Genomic DNA, 15,499 nt, shown 5'->3' with positions numbered 1-15,499 from the left:
AACCAGCTTACCAAAAAATTGGTGGCCAATTCCAGTGGCTAATAATGAAAAGAAGACAAACTAGAAAAGAAAGTGATGAGATGAGAATGAGTGGAGGAGATACACAGGACCCTGACAAGGAGGCAATCAGCTTTCCTTGTAGGGTGGGGTTTTTCTATGCTGGAGCTGCCATCTTGAATGTGGCCTCTTTTGGGAAGTGGTAGCTGGACCACACAAAATATAGCCTTAACTCTGAGTCAGTGATTTTCTTAAAAAGTTTCTTTCTGGTCATTTGGAGAACTGGAAGAAGCAACAGAATCAGTTCAAAACTCTTCTGAAAAGACAAACTGCATAAAATCAAAGGAGTGAGGAAGAATGGCTTCTTCTGGAATTACTTCTCCTTCCTCACTTCCTTTGTTCCTTTAAGCATATATCAGGGCTTCATAAATTAGCCAAGGCTGTGTGCAGTCTTTTACCATCAATCCCAAGTGAATATTGTAAGCATCAGAAAATTTTCCATTTACACAGTCAGGGAGGTATTTTCAGTCATTTAAATCTTTTCTAATTACTAACCAATTCCCTCCTTCCAGCCCTCCCAATTTAGCGCACAGAACCCAGCTCCCTACAGAAAACAACTCCCCAGCAAAGTCTAAGTTTCCATGGTTAGTTGCCAGAGCTCTGGATGTGAACAGAGCCGAAAAGCCACACTCCCATAGTTAGAGAAAAATCATCAAGAAATCAGGTTTCACCGCCATGGTGCAGCTCCTAGCACAATGTAAATGCTCAGTAAATAACGGGAAGGAGGGAGAAAGAATCAGGAGATGAGACAGAAAAGAGAGAGGGACTAAAGAGGGAAGAAATCCAGTGAAATCGGCTTTCCTTAAACTGTGACCAGAAATTTAAATGTGGAACCTTACTAATAAAGATAATACTAGTACTGGAATATTGAGCAGGAGGGTACTGGGTACTGTGCTGGGCTTGTTATTGCAAATTCTCCCAAGAACTTTGCTGAGCTTAACTTTTACAGGAGGAAACTGAGGCACAGAGAGGTTAAAAGCTTCCAAGCCAGCAGAGCTAGGATAAGAGCCCCAGTCTGTGATATACTAACTGCATGCTTTCTCCCCTACACTTGAGCTGCCTTCTCCTACTATAATACATACTGGCTGCCTCTAGCCTCAGGCTGCAGGACACTCTCTGACAGGCACCCATGCCAGAGCGCTGCTCAGTGGATGCCTCCCCCGCCCTCCCCGCCCTCCCTTACACCACGTACCACAAAAGGATGCCTTCTAACAGCCGCCCCAGCTCCGGCAAGTACCTGTGGGCCACTTTGCCTTTCTATCTCCTTAAACCGCCCCCTCTAGGCATGTTGTCACAGGCCTGCTTTCTAGGGGTTGCTCCTTCATCTCCCATGGGTCAGTGCAGGGGCCAGCCCACCTTAGCAGCTCCACCACTTTGGGCATTAAGGAGCGCTTGACTCCTCCCACTGCCCCCCCAGCATCTCAATCAATGTCAAAGCCTTTTATGTTCCTGGGGCCAAATTGAGCTCCTCCCCACTCAGTTCACTCCTTGCACTGTACTCTACATTTGGGCTGGTTCCATGAAAGGCTGGCTGCAGGCTGCCCGCTTCAGGCTCAGCCACAGCTTGAGAGGACGACCAGCATTAACTCCGTAAGGGGTGTGGGAGGTGGGGGAAGGGGAAGCAGCAATGGAGCTGTCTGAGACCCGAACTCTCAAACTCCATCCACTGCCCTAGGAGTTGCCAGCATCAGAGTAACATGTACAAAACTAGCCTTTGCTGTTCTTGGCACTGGGAGTTCCGTAGAACCCAGGCATGTAATTCCAGATTCTTTAAAGTCTCCTTCCTCTATCTTTTTCCTTCACCATTTAGTATTGCATGCAGTTTTCTCTTTGGCCAAATACCTAGCTACCTGGAAACGTTACCACATCCACTGCACTGCAGAGGTGGAATCCCTTGATTCTCTGTTTCTCGCTCTCCGCGCTCTTCCTTTTCCTTCCTCCCCCATCAGGGTCTCACCTCCGTGATCCTCTCCTGATCGCTCTGCAGCTGCGACTACATTCCCTTTGCTTCCCGCCTCCTTACCTTTCCTCGGTGGCTGTCTCTATTCCCTCCTGCTGCTGATCTCTCGCCTTTCTCCTACCCCCTCCCCCTGACTGATCTGCTTTGTTACTACATCCTTCTTTAGCTTCTCTGGTTGATTTCTCCTGCTCCTTTGGGAGGACAGCCTACAACTTATTGTGTCTACCAGCTAATACAGAGTTTCTGGAATTGGTTGCCCCTTTCAAGTCCAAACTGACTTGCTTCAAGAGCCTATAATTATGCTAATAAAAAAAATTTTCTCATTCTAACATTAATAAACTGAAACATTGAGTTAGCTGTCAAATGCAGGCGAACCAGAGGAACTTGCTCTTGAACTGAAATAAAATTCTTTGCTCCCATTTTGAAATGCCATCTCAGGCTGTCTTGTTTATGTTTAATGCTCTGTGACTGTAAGTCAAAGACAAAGCTTAAGTTAGGGTTTTTCTACACTGGGCTTCTGGGGAAGCTCCCTAGTATTTATAGGGCCATGGAGCTGCTGTAAAATATATATTTTTAAACCTATTTGTTCTTGTTTAGTGTAGAGCCCTGCTATATATCAAGGAGCTGATTGAATGCTCACACTCCTTCTTAAAATTGTTGTTACAGGCTGAATGTTCTAGATTCCAAGTTTGCCTCCTCATTTGCCCCTTGTTCCTTACGTGGTACCAGCCAGTCAACAGCTTAACTTTGAGCTTTTTTTTTTTTTTTTTTTTTCGCCGTACGCGGGCCTCTCACCGTTGCGGCCTCTCCCGCTGCAGAGCACAGACTCCGGACGCGCAGGCTCAGCGGCCATGGCTCACGGGCCCAGCCGCTCCGCGGCATGTGGGATCCTCCCAGACCGGGGCACGAACCCGTGTCCCCTGCATCGGCAGGCGGACTCTCAACCAGTGTGCCACCAGGGAAGCCCAACTTTGAGCTTTTGAGCATGTGCATAGCTCAAGGTTTACATCACCTCCATGGTAACCTTCATTTCTTACCCATCCTTTGTCAACAAGCAGGAAAACATCACTGCATTGATATAATTTTAGTATGAACCTCAGATACAAAATACAGGGTTGAAAAGCACTTGGGGAAAAGTCACACTGGAGACGTGAAATGATGGATCGAAAACTATGAAAATTAGATGAGATTATGCTTGCATGCCACCCATTTGCAGGGAATGTATCTGTTCTAAATATTGCTTGTCCTCAAAGTCAGGTAATAATGAGAATGGTAAACTAGGAAAAAGGTGTGGTTTTTTCTTTTTTGATGAATAGTAGACAAAATAAATGTGCGTAAAAGCACAAATCACTAAGAAAAAGTATGTGGAATTGTACAATGTGCTTTCAGGATAATGCATGTAAAAGTATCTGTTGTATGTATGAAAAGTGACCTTTTTGTTTTCTGCTGGCTTGTGGGTGTCTGGCCATGTAAACTTCCTTTCTGCAGCACTAATCCACTTTAGGATTAGTAAATGGGTGGGGTTCGCAAAGCAAAAAGCTTGTATTTGGCTTTCTGCCACCTAGAAATTCCTGCCTAATCTTGATTTTTATTAATTGCTGTGTGCAAAAAAACAAAAAACACAAAAACAAACCCAGTTAACTTTTATATTTCCTCAAAGTAAACTGTTCTGCACTTATTTATATGTGTATATATATATATATTCACATAATGTATGTATATTCACATATATATCCTATGTATCAAAATATAGATAGGTTAGGATAATTCACTATTTCAGATTAGTGCTTTTACGTTCTGATAGGTGGCAAAATCCAGGGATAGTATATTTTCAAGAATACTCAGTGGATGTGGCTCTAGCTTCTTTACCAATTAGCTTTGGAATTTTGTGCTTTACTTCCTTCATTTATTAAACAAACAAATGAATAAACATATTGTTCAAGGGAGTCCATGAAGTCCCATTCAGAGTTATGACTCTGTGACTCAATCATGTGGTTAAAATATATATATATTGTTTGGGACTTAGTACGTTTCAGGTCCCATCCCACGTCCCACAGATACCAAGATTATTTAGATACAACCTCTGTTCTTGAGGAGCTCAGGGTCTATAAGATTTCCTACTTTATAGGATTTCATCTCAAAGGCCTAATTGTAGAAAGTTAAAGTTTTCATGCAAAGAACTCAGCATGTATCCATACTATTAAGTGCTGATAATAATTGGTATTTCATTTGTTTTTAAACCATGAGTGTTTTTCTTAAATTGTCTTTATCGTTTATTTATTTTTTTAATTTTTTTTTTTTGCGGTACGCGGGCCTCTCACTGTTGTGGCCTCTCCTGTTGTGGAGCACAGGCTCCGGACGCACAGGCTCAGCGGCCATAGCTCACAAACCCAGCCGCTCCGCGGCATGTGGGATCTTCCCAGACTGGGGCACGAACCTGTGTCTCCTGCATCGGCAGGAGGACTCTCAACCACTGCGCCACCAGGGAAGCCCTATTTATTTTATTTTTATTTTTGGCTGCGTCGGGTCTTGGTTGCGGCGCATGGGCTCTTCGTTGCGGTGCACAGGCTTCTCTCTAGTTGTGGCACGTGGGCTCCAGGGCCTGTGGGCTCTGTAGTTGTGGCGCGTGGGCTCCAGAGTGTGTGGGCTCTGTAGTTTGCGGCACACAGGCTCTAGCTGAGGTGCACGAGCTCAGTAGTTGTGGCACGCAGACTTAGTTGCCCCGCGGCATGCGGGATCTTAGCTCCCTGACCAGGGATCGAACCCGCATCCCCTGCATTGTAAGGTGATTCTTTACCACTGGACCACCAGGGAAGTCCTGGTATTTCATTTTGAGGAATTGTTTTCCTTTTTCCCCCTCCCTCCCTCCCTCCCTCCCTCCCTCCCTTCCTTCCTTCCTTCCCATATCAATGGGGGCGGTGTAATAGAGGGGAAAGAGTATGGGTTTTGTCCAGCAGATTTAGGTTTGGAATTTTGGCACTGTTCCTTACCACTGTGTCATCCTGGGCAAGTGACCTGCTCTGAGACTCCATTTTCACATCTACAAAGTGATGATAGGAATATCTACTTCAAAAGAGTTGTAGAATCATATTGGTTGAATAAGATGATACATATAAAAACCTACTCAGTGGATGGTGGAACTTACTTTTAATATGGAAACCTGGAAAGTATACCTGCTTTGTTTAACATCCTTTTAAAGAATAAACCAACAGAGGTAGCTTTTTTGGTCTGAACCTTCTGAAGACTCTTTACATAATATTATCTATGGCTGTAACCTCTACTCAAGAGTTGTAGGACCAAGACATCTGTGAGGATTCTATGGGTACTAGAGAAATATGAATCCACATAGTCTGAACCATACGAAACTGCCAATATTGACATGACCTACACAAATGGCAGTTTCGTATGGTTCAACCTAATACCACTACTGATACCATTAAAAGCACATTTCAGTTTTGTACTTTTTAATGTGAATGTCATATACAATTTTTAAATTGGGTTCTTTTGCGTTATTTCCCGGTTAAAAATATTTAATGAGTAAAATTCATGTCATTTGTTTTTTAGATTAAGGAAGAAATGGTAGAATAAGTCTGCTTGGTTCTCTTTTCCAGAGTAGTTTTAGAAGGTTCAAATTTTGAGTTTGTGAAAATTTCAGCCTCAGGCATTGGGGGAAGGGACATTAAAATCCATATGTATTGTTGGATGTTAAGGAAAAGAGCAAAACTTTGACTATTTTAAGAGAACAACATTAAGATTGTCAGCTAATGAGCTGAAACTTGTTCTGACTGTGATACATTACTAAGCAAAGATTAGAGGAAATTAGTATAACAGAGAAAGAGAGATCCTTTTTTTTTATCTTTTGCTACATATGTGGGAGAGACGGAGGATTGGGAGTGTGTAGGAGAAGTGTTGAGAGGATATGTGGGAGAAGAATTGTTTAAAATGTTCAAAGGGAACTAAAATGAAGATAGGAAAATGTACGCTGGGGTACGGGTTTCCAAGAGCAGCTACTCAGACAAGTGCTTCCAGTACTTTCATCAACACTAGTAGCTTTTGAACTTCCATCTGTGCTGTCTGCTGGGCTGGGAGTACTCTGTCTGCTCGACAGTCACAGGTGATCCTGTCACCCTGGCCTTGGGAAGCCCAATTCTGTCTGCTCGACAGTCACAGGTGATCCTGTCACCCTGGCCTTGGGAAGCCCAATTCAAATCCTTTTTCTTCTAAGAAATTCTCCCTAGCAAGTAAAGGGAATTTACATCCTCTATCATCAAAACTAAAGCAAAGCAAAGTACTTCTATTTCTTCTAACACTCTCTTCCCAAGTGTTCTGTAAATGGTTTATGCTTGTGTCTAGTAGCAATGTGTGGGCTAGGAAATATATTTATACATCTGACATGGCCTTAAGACCATCTAGTCTACATTTATAGAATGTCTATAACTTGCCAGAGGCTGTGCCATCTACTGGAATCAATAAAAATAAGATTTGGATTTGCTACCAGAGAGATCACAGCCTTATGCTGTGATCTACACCTTTGAAATGTAAAAATGTGCTCATGCTATGACGGACTCTACCATGTTTCTGAAATTCTTTCCTCATAGGGAGTATTGGGAATCCTTTAATTCTACCACGTGAGAGTCATTGCTCTAGCTTTAAGCTTGTTATACTATTAAAATCTCAATATAGTTGCAATAACACTTTGCAGTTTTCCTGACATTCAACTTCGATGTGAACTGCTGCATCTGATTTCTTTCAAGAAATAGAAGTAGGTTTTCACTGAGGCGGTGACAGAAAGAGCATGAGGACACTAGAATCCTAGGTACACACAGAGTGTGAGCAGGGAGAGTTCATGGACCAGAAGTGTGGGAAATGGACCAGAGGTTAGCTTCCGCCTGGCCGGAGCAATGTCACTGGGCTGAGATGGGATGATCACCAGAAAGCCAGTGTTCAAGGCTGGCTCACAGAGCTGTGAACACTAGGACTGCTGATGGCACTGTCAAAGAAGGCAGGACCACCTACTACCCGCCTCTGTGTCAGGCAGCATGCTGGGTGTTCTATCCCTGGCACAATTTAAGCCCCATAACAATTCTTTGATGTACGACTCTGCCCTATTTTGTAGACGAGAAGATTTAGTTCAGGGAGGCTAAGTAATTGTCCAAAGGTCTCAGACCCAGTTAGCAGTAAAGCAGGGTTCAACTATCTCTCAGGTTCCAAAGCCAACATTTTTCCTTCGGTTTGCTCTTTGGGAAATAAAGGCATCTAGTCAACTTTAAAGGCCAAATGCTATTCCAAGGGAAATAGTTTTGAACGAATGACCACTTGAGGACCAGCTTATGACACACCAGATGAAGACAACTTGAATGTGAGAACCAATTTTATTTCCAACATTTTCAAGAGTAGAAACAAATACTCTCAATCGGATATCCTCTGCAGGGATACTCTCTCCCAAGCCCTGTGGGTGGTCAGCTGACCTCCTGCTGACTAACTACAATGGAGTGAAATGACACCCTATCACTCTGCCCACCTACTTATAGCACAGTGAAGACCTGCAGTAAATGTTTCATAACATGAGAAAATGGAGACTCGATGAGACTGAGTGATTTGTTCAAGATGACTTAGGTGTTATGTGGTAGAAACAGGATTTGAAAACAAACCTGTTAGGTTCACAAACTCTTGCTTTTAGCTAGTGCCTCTTTGAGTTCTGATACATTTTCTGGGGCAACACAAATAAGTCTACATTCATTTCCACAGAAAGGCCTTGCAAATGCTTTAACAACACAACAACAAGGAGCCAGCATTTATCAAATCCTTCCATGTGCCAGATGTGACACTAAACATACATGCATTATTTTGATTCTTTTCCCTAACAGCTCTATAAGTAGGTACAGTCATCATTTTGTCGATGAGGAAACTGAGAAAGAGAAGTAAATTGCCCAAGTTCACAATTATAAGTCCAGAGTCAGAATCCAGATCCACTTTTTTTCCTTTGTGTATATATCAGTACCTTTATTTATTTATTTATTTATTTATTATTATTATTATTTTTTTTTGCGGTACGCGGGCCTCTCACTGTTGTGGCCTCTCCCGTTGCGGAGCCCAGGCTCCGGACGCGCAGGCTCAGCGGCCATGGCTCACGGGCCCAGCTGCTCCGCGGCATGTGGGATCCTCCCGGACCGGGGCATGAACCCGTGTCCCCTGCATCGGCAGGCGGACTCTCAGCCACTGCGCCACCAGGGAAGCCCAGAACTTTTATTTTTTATCTTGTAGAGGTAGTTATAACTTTTTAAGTAGTATATAAATGAATGTAGGTATAAGCCAGCCAGAACAAAATAATTAGTATGTATTTATAAAGGAATTAGATTTTTTTCTTCTTTTCCAGCTTAGAATAAGAATTTCTATAACACAATAATCACCTACATCATAGATTCTTTCAAACCAAATGGCAACTACATATATATATAGAAGACAAGTACCGATGCATTAGAGGTACCGAAAACACCTCCTTTGATGAAATCACTTAGGATTGTAAAAAAATAAGTATCATCCGACATCTGGATGTTTAATAAAAGAGCTGGAGGGCTAAATAAATGGGGGAGTCACTCTACCCACTTTCCTGTTTCCAGCTTTTAGGGTTGTAAGTTTATTTGTAGGTTTAACATATACAGTCCCATACCTACTATTTCTTCTTCAAGAACTTCTGGATGGTAGCGTTAAAAAAACTTGAAAGCTTGATCTCCTTCTGAATTTCCCAAGTGTTTCTGCACTATTTTTTTCTTTTTTCAAATGGGCCTCCTTGTCAGGGTTCACCTTTACTTTTATAAGTTCTATAATACTATTCTCTCCCATGGTACAAGGAACACTGAGGAATACTTCTTCATTTATTCCATAGAGGTCCACAATTGGTAGAAACTGGATGGGTCTCAAAATACTCTGTGTTAAAATACCTTGTGCTAAATCAGCTACAGATAGGCCAGTGGCCCAAGAAGTAGTTAACCCTTGAACAACATGGGGTGAGGGAGGAGTTAGGGGCCCTAGCACTCTGTGACGTTTACAATCTACCTACAACCAACAGTCGGGCCCTCCATATATGTGGTTCCACCGCGTCCTTGGTTTTTTATCCAGGAATTCAACCAATCCTGTGTAGATAGTGTAGTACCGTAGTATTTACTGTAGAAAAAAATCCGCATATAAGTAGACTGGCAAAGTTTAAACCTGGGGGCTTCCCTGGTGGCACAGTGGTTAAGAATCTGCCTGCCAATGCAGGGGACACGGGTTTGAGCCCTGGCCTGGGAAGATCCCACATGCCATGGAGCAACTAAGCCCATGCGCCACAACTACTGAGCCTGTGCTCGAGAGCCCGCGAGCTGCAACTACTGAGCCCGTGGGCCACAACTACTGAGTCCACGTGCCACAACTACTGAAGCCCATGTGCCTAGAGTTCGTGCTCTGCAACAAGCGAAGCCACCGCAATGAGAAGCCTGCTCACCACAACGAAGAGTAGCTCCCGCTCGCCACAACTAGAGAAAGCGCGCGCACAGCAATGAATACCCAAAGCAGCCAAAAAAAAAAAAGTGACTGTTTTAAAGAGGGTGTAGTCAACAATTTCAGTTACTTCTAAGGGGAGAAGACAAAAAATTGGAGGCTAAAAACGTTCATTAGATTTATTCATTAAGAAAGTCACGAATGATCTTAATGAGAACAGTTTAACTGGAGTTATGAATATAGAAGATGCATTGCAATAGCTTGAGTCAAGAATGGTAGGTGAAGAGAGGACATAGAAAATTAAAAAAAAAAGTTTAAACCCGTGTTGTTCAAGCGTCACCTGTATTGCCTTTCATTTCAATAGCCTCACAGGCATTAGCTATCACTTCTTTGCAGATATTTTTCCACTGCACATGATCTTTATCAGCTCCTAAATCTGGGTTCAGATTCTTCAAAGCAATCAGCAACGTTAACTCCACACAGAAACACTTGAGCCTCCAAGCTTCCAAGGATCCACCCATGACAGCTTTCAGGGTGGATATCAAGCTCCTGCCCATCAAGGGAGGGAAATGGGGAGTGTCCAGATTACAGCCACTTCCAATAACACAGTTTGGGAAATTCATTCAACTTCCAAGCTACGTAAGATATCCACTGGATTAGAAACAATAATCATTTTGCCACAGGGACTGGATTGGATAATATGGGAAATCATTAAAGATAGTCACATTCCAGTGGATTAAATTAAGGTATATTTCTCCTTTTTCCTGGTGTGCATCTGCTGTGATAATCACTAAACTGGAGATTGCAGTGACAAGATAATCTTTGCTGGAAACAATATTTGGCATTTTCATAAAAGGACTGCCAAGTTCAAGATCTAGTGTCTCACCCTTCAGTTTGCCTTCATCAGCATCCACAAAGGCAAGTTCACCATTCAAGCCTTCTAAAAAATGGTGATAGCACGGGCCATGCCAACTGATCCACTTCCTGTAGTGGAGACCTCATTGTGAAGAATGACCTTCTTGGAAGTGAAATTCATCATAAATTCACGGGCGACAGGGATGAAGGGCCAGCAGAATGCCTGTCGCCTGCAGGGGACACTAAGCCACCCCCAAGTGAAGAAAAACTCCCGCACTGCCTGCTCTCCAGCTGACCCTTGGGGCTCCCTGGGCCCAGTTCCTGTCTGCTCATGCAAGAGGTGGAGGAAGAGATTGGAGGAAGCCTCTGAAGGTTTACCATCCCCCTCATCTTGTTACTGAGCAAGGTCACGCCCACCACGCAGGGGCCTCCAGAAATGACTTCCCCCATGTGCTCAGACTAAGGCAGTCAAGGAGCTTCTTCTCTAGCATGTGGATCCTGGAGTGGCCCTTTTACAGACCCGTGTTGGCTTCCATATTTGACATGCATAATAAACCAACCCAGGTCCCTGGAATTATTTATTTTCTATTTTTTAGTGTGGATACTAAGTCATACCCACACTTTCTGACTCCAGAGCCAACAAGCTTAAGCATCACTGTAGCTAATCCCATCTCCCTTGATCTCACCCTCTTCAGGACATCCTAATTTCTTTCACCCTCTAATGTATCTTGTACTCTAATCCTAGTCTGTTGCTTCTTGATTCCTTTATAAAAATGCAGCAACTAGAATGGAACATACAACCCTAGGAAGGGTCTAACCAGTGTGAAGGCCAGAAGCTTGTCCCCTTTCTAGGCACCAGTACCGTATTTCTGTAAATAGGTTCCAGGTAAATATTTTGACATCATCATCAGATGGCTACTTTGGGGTCACCTAAAACCACAAGGTCTTTTGCTAAGGAGATGCTGCCATATGTCTCCATTCTAAATTGGTGCCATTAATTTTGGGAACTGTATTCTCCCAGACTGTCTTCCTTAGTAAGGGATTTTGTATGTGTGGTAAACCTAAGCAGCCAACAGGTATTTATAGGGTCTGTGCCAGTAGTTTGGTTTCTTATGGCTACTTATTAGATTAATACCTCTTGAACCTCAGTTGTTGTTTTTTTTTTTTCCATTGGAAAATGGGAAAAGAATATATTCCCTGCTAATGTCGTGGGAGGTTCAAATGAGATAATGCACAAAATGTAAGGTGATGTTATTATCACAGATAATCTAGGTTTTAATACCACACCAGAAAGGTAATTATAACCGCTAAACCCATAATCACAGAAACTGTAGCCCACAGGTCCTTTAACTATCCCAAACAAGATCATCTATCCAGATTTTAACAAGGAAAACATTTTTACTATTCTTTTTTTCCCCATTTAAAGATGTTCCAAGTTGGCTTTCATTGCCCTCTAGTGGTTGTTATATGGAAGACATAACTCATTTTTACATTTTTATTTTTTAAGATGTCAGGCAGTCGTAAAACATTCTTCAAATACTTTTAGGTTACATACATTCCTGTCAGTTGTAATCCTTAAAGAGTCAACCTATAGGCACAGCTTCTAACATCTTGCCCAGCACAATATAGGTATACAGTATCATGTATTATTTTAGTAGGTCTTCACTTAGGATCTACTGACTTAAAATAATTAACTTTATTTATTCATTCATTAAATATTTGTAAGATATCTATTATGTGTCAGGCAAACAAGATAGACGTTGTCCTGGCTTACAATCTAGTGAGAAAATGGAGTATTAAATATGTCGGTACAAATTAGTGTGGTAAATGTTGTGATAGGGAAAGTACTGGGTATATGAGTCTATTAAGAGGGGTACCTAACCTGGGGGCATCTCTGTGTGTGTTGAGAGGGTGGGGTGGGATTCATGAAAGAGGGCGTTTAGAGAGTGTAACAAGTGGCCTGAGATCTAAAGGATGAATAGAAGAGACTTATTCAGGAGAAGGGGCTGGGGAGGGGAGAGTGTTTGACGGATTAAATGTAGGTAGATAATGGGAAGAAGGGAGCTTTAGAGATGAGACGGGAAAAGGTAAAAAAAGCTGTATTAAGGAATTTTAACTTTTTTCTGGTGATTAAATTATAACTAACAGACTGAAAAAGCATGAATGCATGCCTTCAATTTCTTTTTTTTTAACCTGCTATTTTTTGATTTTGTTTTGAATTTTATTTATTTATTTTTTATACAGCAGGTTCTTATTAGTTATCCATTTTATGCACATCAGGGTATACATGTCAATCCCAATCGCCCGATTCATCACTCTACCACCCTCACCTCCCTGCCGCTTCCCCCCTTGGTGTCCATATGTTTGTTCTCTACATCTGTGTATCAATTTCTGTCCTGCAAACCGGTTCATCTGTACCATTTTTCTAGGTTCCACATGTATGAATAAATATACGACATTTGTTTTTCTCTTTCTGACTTACTTCACTCTGCATGACAGTCTCTAGATCCATCCATGTCTCTACAAATGACCCAATTTCGTTCCTTTTTATGGCTGAGTAATATTCCATTGTATATATGTACCACATATTCTTATTTATTTATTTATTTTTGGCTGTGTTGGGTGTTCGTTTCTGTGCATGGGCTTTCTCTAGTTGTGGCGAGAAGGGGCCACTCTTCATCACGGTGCGCGGTGTACCACATCTTCTTTATCCATTCGTCTGTCGACGGGCATATAGGTTGCTTCCATGACCTGGCTATTGTACATAGTGCTGCAATGAACATTGGGGTGCATGTGTCTTTTTGAATTATGGTTTTCTCTGGGTATATGCCTAGTAGTGGGATTGCTGGGTCATATGGTAATTCTATTTTTAGTTTTTTAAGGAACCTCCATACTGTTCTCCATAGTGGCTGTATCAATTTACATTCCCATCAACAGTGCAAGAGGGTTCCCTTTTCTCCACACCCTCTCCAGCATTTGTTGTTTGTAGATTTTCTGATGATGCCCATTCTAACAGGTGTGAGGTGATACCTCACTGTAGTTTTGATTTGCATTTCTCTAATAATTAGTGATGTTGAGCAGCTTTTCATGTGCTTCTTGGCCATCTGTATGTCTTCTTTGGAGAAATGTCTATTTAGGTCTTCAGCCCATTTTTGGATTGGGTTGTTTATTTTTTTAATATTGAGCTGCATAAGCTGCTTGTATATTTTGGAGATTAATCCTTTGTCCATTGATTCATTTGCAAATATTTTCTCCCATTCTGTGCGTTGTCTTTTCATCTTGTTTATGGTTTCCTTTGCTGTGCAAAAGCTTTGAAGTTTCATTAGGTCCCATTAGTTGATTTTTGTTTTTATTTCCATTACTCTAGGAGGTGGATCAAAAAAGATCTTGCTGTGATTTATGTCAGAGTGTTCTTCCTATGTTTTCCTCTAAGAGTTTTATAGTGTCTGGTCTTACATTTAGGTCTCTAATCCATTTTGAGTTTATTTTTGTGTATGATGTTAGGGAGTGTTCTAATTTCATTCTTTTACATGTAGCTGTCCAGTTTTCCCAGCACCACTTATTGAAGAGACTGTCTTTTCTCCATTGTATATCGTTGCCTCTGTTGTCATAGATTAGTTGACCATAGGTGCGTGGGTTTATCTCTGGGCTTTCTATCCTGTTCTATATTTCTGTTTTTGTGCCAGTACCATATTGTCTTGATTACTATAGCTTTGTAGTATAGTCTGAAGTCAGGGAGTCTGATCCCTCCAGCTCTGCTTTTTTCCCTCAAGACTGCTTTGGCTATTCGGGGTCTTTTGTGTCTCCATACAAATTTTAACATTTTTTGTTCTAGCTCTGTAAAAAATGCCATTGGTAATTTGATAGGGATTGCAATGAATCTGTAGATTGCTTTGGGTAGTATAGTCATTTTCACAATATTGATTCTTCCAATTCAAGAACATAGTATATCTCTCCATCTGTTGGTATCATCTTTAATTTCTTTCATCAGTGTCTTATAGTTTTCTGCATACAGGTCTTTTGTCTCCCTAGGTAGGTTTATTCCTAGGTATTTTATTCTTTTTGTTGCAATGGTAAATGGGAATGTTTCCTTAATTTCTCTTTCAGATTTTTCATCATTAGTGTATAGGAATGCAAGAGATTTCTGTGCATTAATTTTGTATCCTGTAACTTTACCAAATTCATTGATTAACTCTAGTAGTTTTCTGGTGGCATCTTTAGGATTCTCTATATATAGTATCATGTCATCTGCAAACAGTGACAGTTTTACTTCTTCTTTTCCAATTTGTATTCCTTTTATTTCTTTTTCTTCTCTGATTGCCATGGCTAGGACTTCCAAAACTATGTTGAATAATAGTGGTGAGAGTGGACATTCTTGTCTTGTTCCTGATCTTAGAGGGAATGCTTTCAGTTTTTCACCATTGAGAATGATGTTTGCTGTGGGTTTGTCGTATACAGCCTTTATTATGTTGAGGTAGGTTCCCTCTATGCCCAGTTTCTGGAGAGTTTTTTTATCATAAATGGGTGTTGAATTTTGTCAAAAGCTTTTTCTGCCTCTATTGAGATGATCATATGGTTTTTATTCTTCAATTTGTTAATATGGTGTATCACATCGATTGATTTGCATATATTGAAGAATCCTTGCATCCCTGGGATAAATCCCACTTGATCATGGTGTATGATTATTTTAATATGTTGTTGGATTCTGCTTGCTAGTATTTTGTTGAGGAGTTTTGCATCTATTATTCATTAGTGATATTGGTCTGTAATTTTCTTTTATTGTGACATCTTTGTCTGGTTTTGGTATCAGGGTGATGGTGGCCTCATACAATGAGTTTGGGAGTGCTCCTTCCTTTGCAATTGTTTGGACGAGTTTGAGAAGGATGGGTGGTAGCTCTTCTCTAAATGTTTGATAGAATTCACCTGTGAAGCCATCTGGTCTTGGACTTTTGTTTGTTGGAAGATTTTACATCACAGTTTCAATTTCAGTGTTTGTGATTGGTCTGTTCATATATTCTATTTCTTCCTAGTTCAGTCTTGGAAGGTTATACCTTTCTAAGAATTTGTCCACTTATTCCAGGTTGTCCATTTTATTGGAATAGAGCTGCTTGTATTAGTCTCTTAGGATGCTTTGTATTTCTGCGGTGT

General features: G+C 41.4%; 1 protein-coding gene and 1 pseudogene across 3 annotated transcripts in view; both read right to left on the bottom strand.

Moving 5' to 3' along the window:
• The window catches only part of DLG2 (discs large MAGUK scaffold protein 2), a 2,046,181-nt gene that overhangs the window by 330,540 nt on the left and 1,700,142 nt on the right, over positions 1-15,499 (bottom strand). The gene's annotated exons all lie outside the window — the stretch shown is intronic.
• LOC114886821 lies at positions 8,691-10,532 on the bottom strand (annotated as a pseudogene).

Source organism: Monodon monoceros, unplaced genomic scaffold, assembly GCF_005190385.1.
Source record: "Monodon monoceros isolate NGI ecotype Baffin Bay Population unplaced genomic scaffold, NGI_Narwhal_1 Super_Scaffold_7, whole genome shotgun sequence".
Taxonomy (NCBI): Eukaryota; Metazoa; Chordata; class Mammalia; order Artiodactyla; family Monodontidae; genus Monodon; species Monodon monoceros.
The sequence above is the reverse complement of the archived record's forward strand: the minus strand, read 5'-3'. Positions and strand labels throughout refer to the sequence as shown.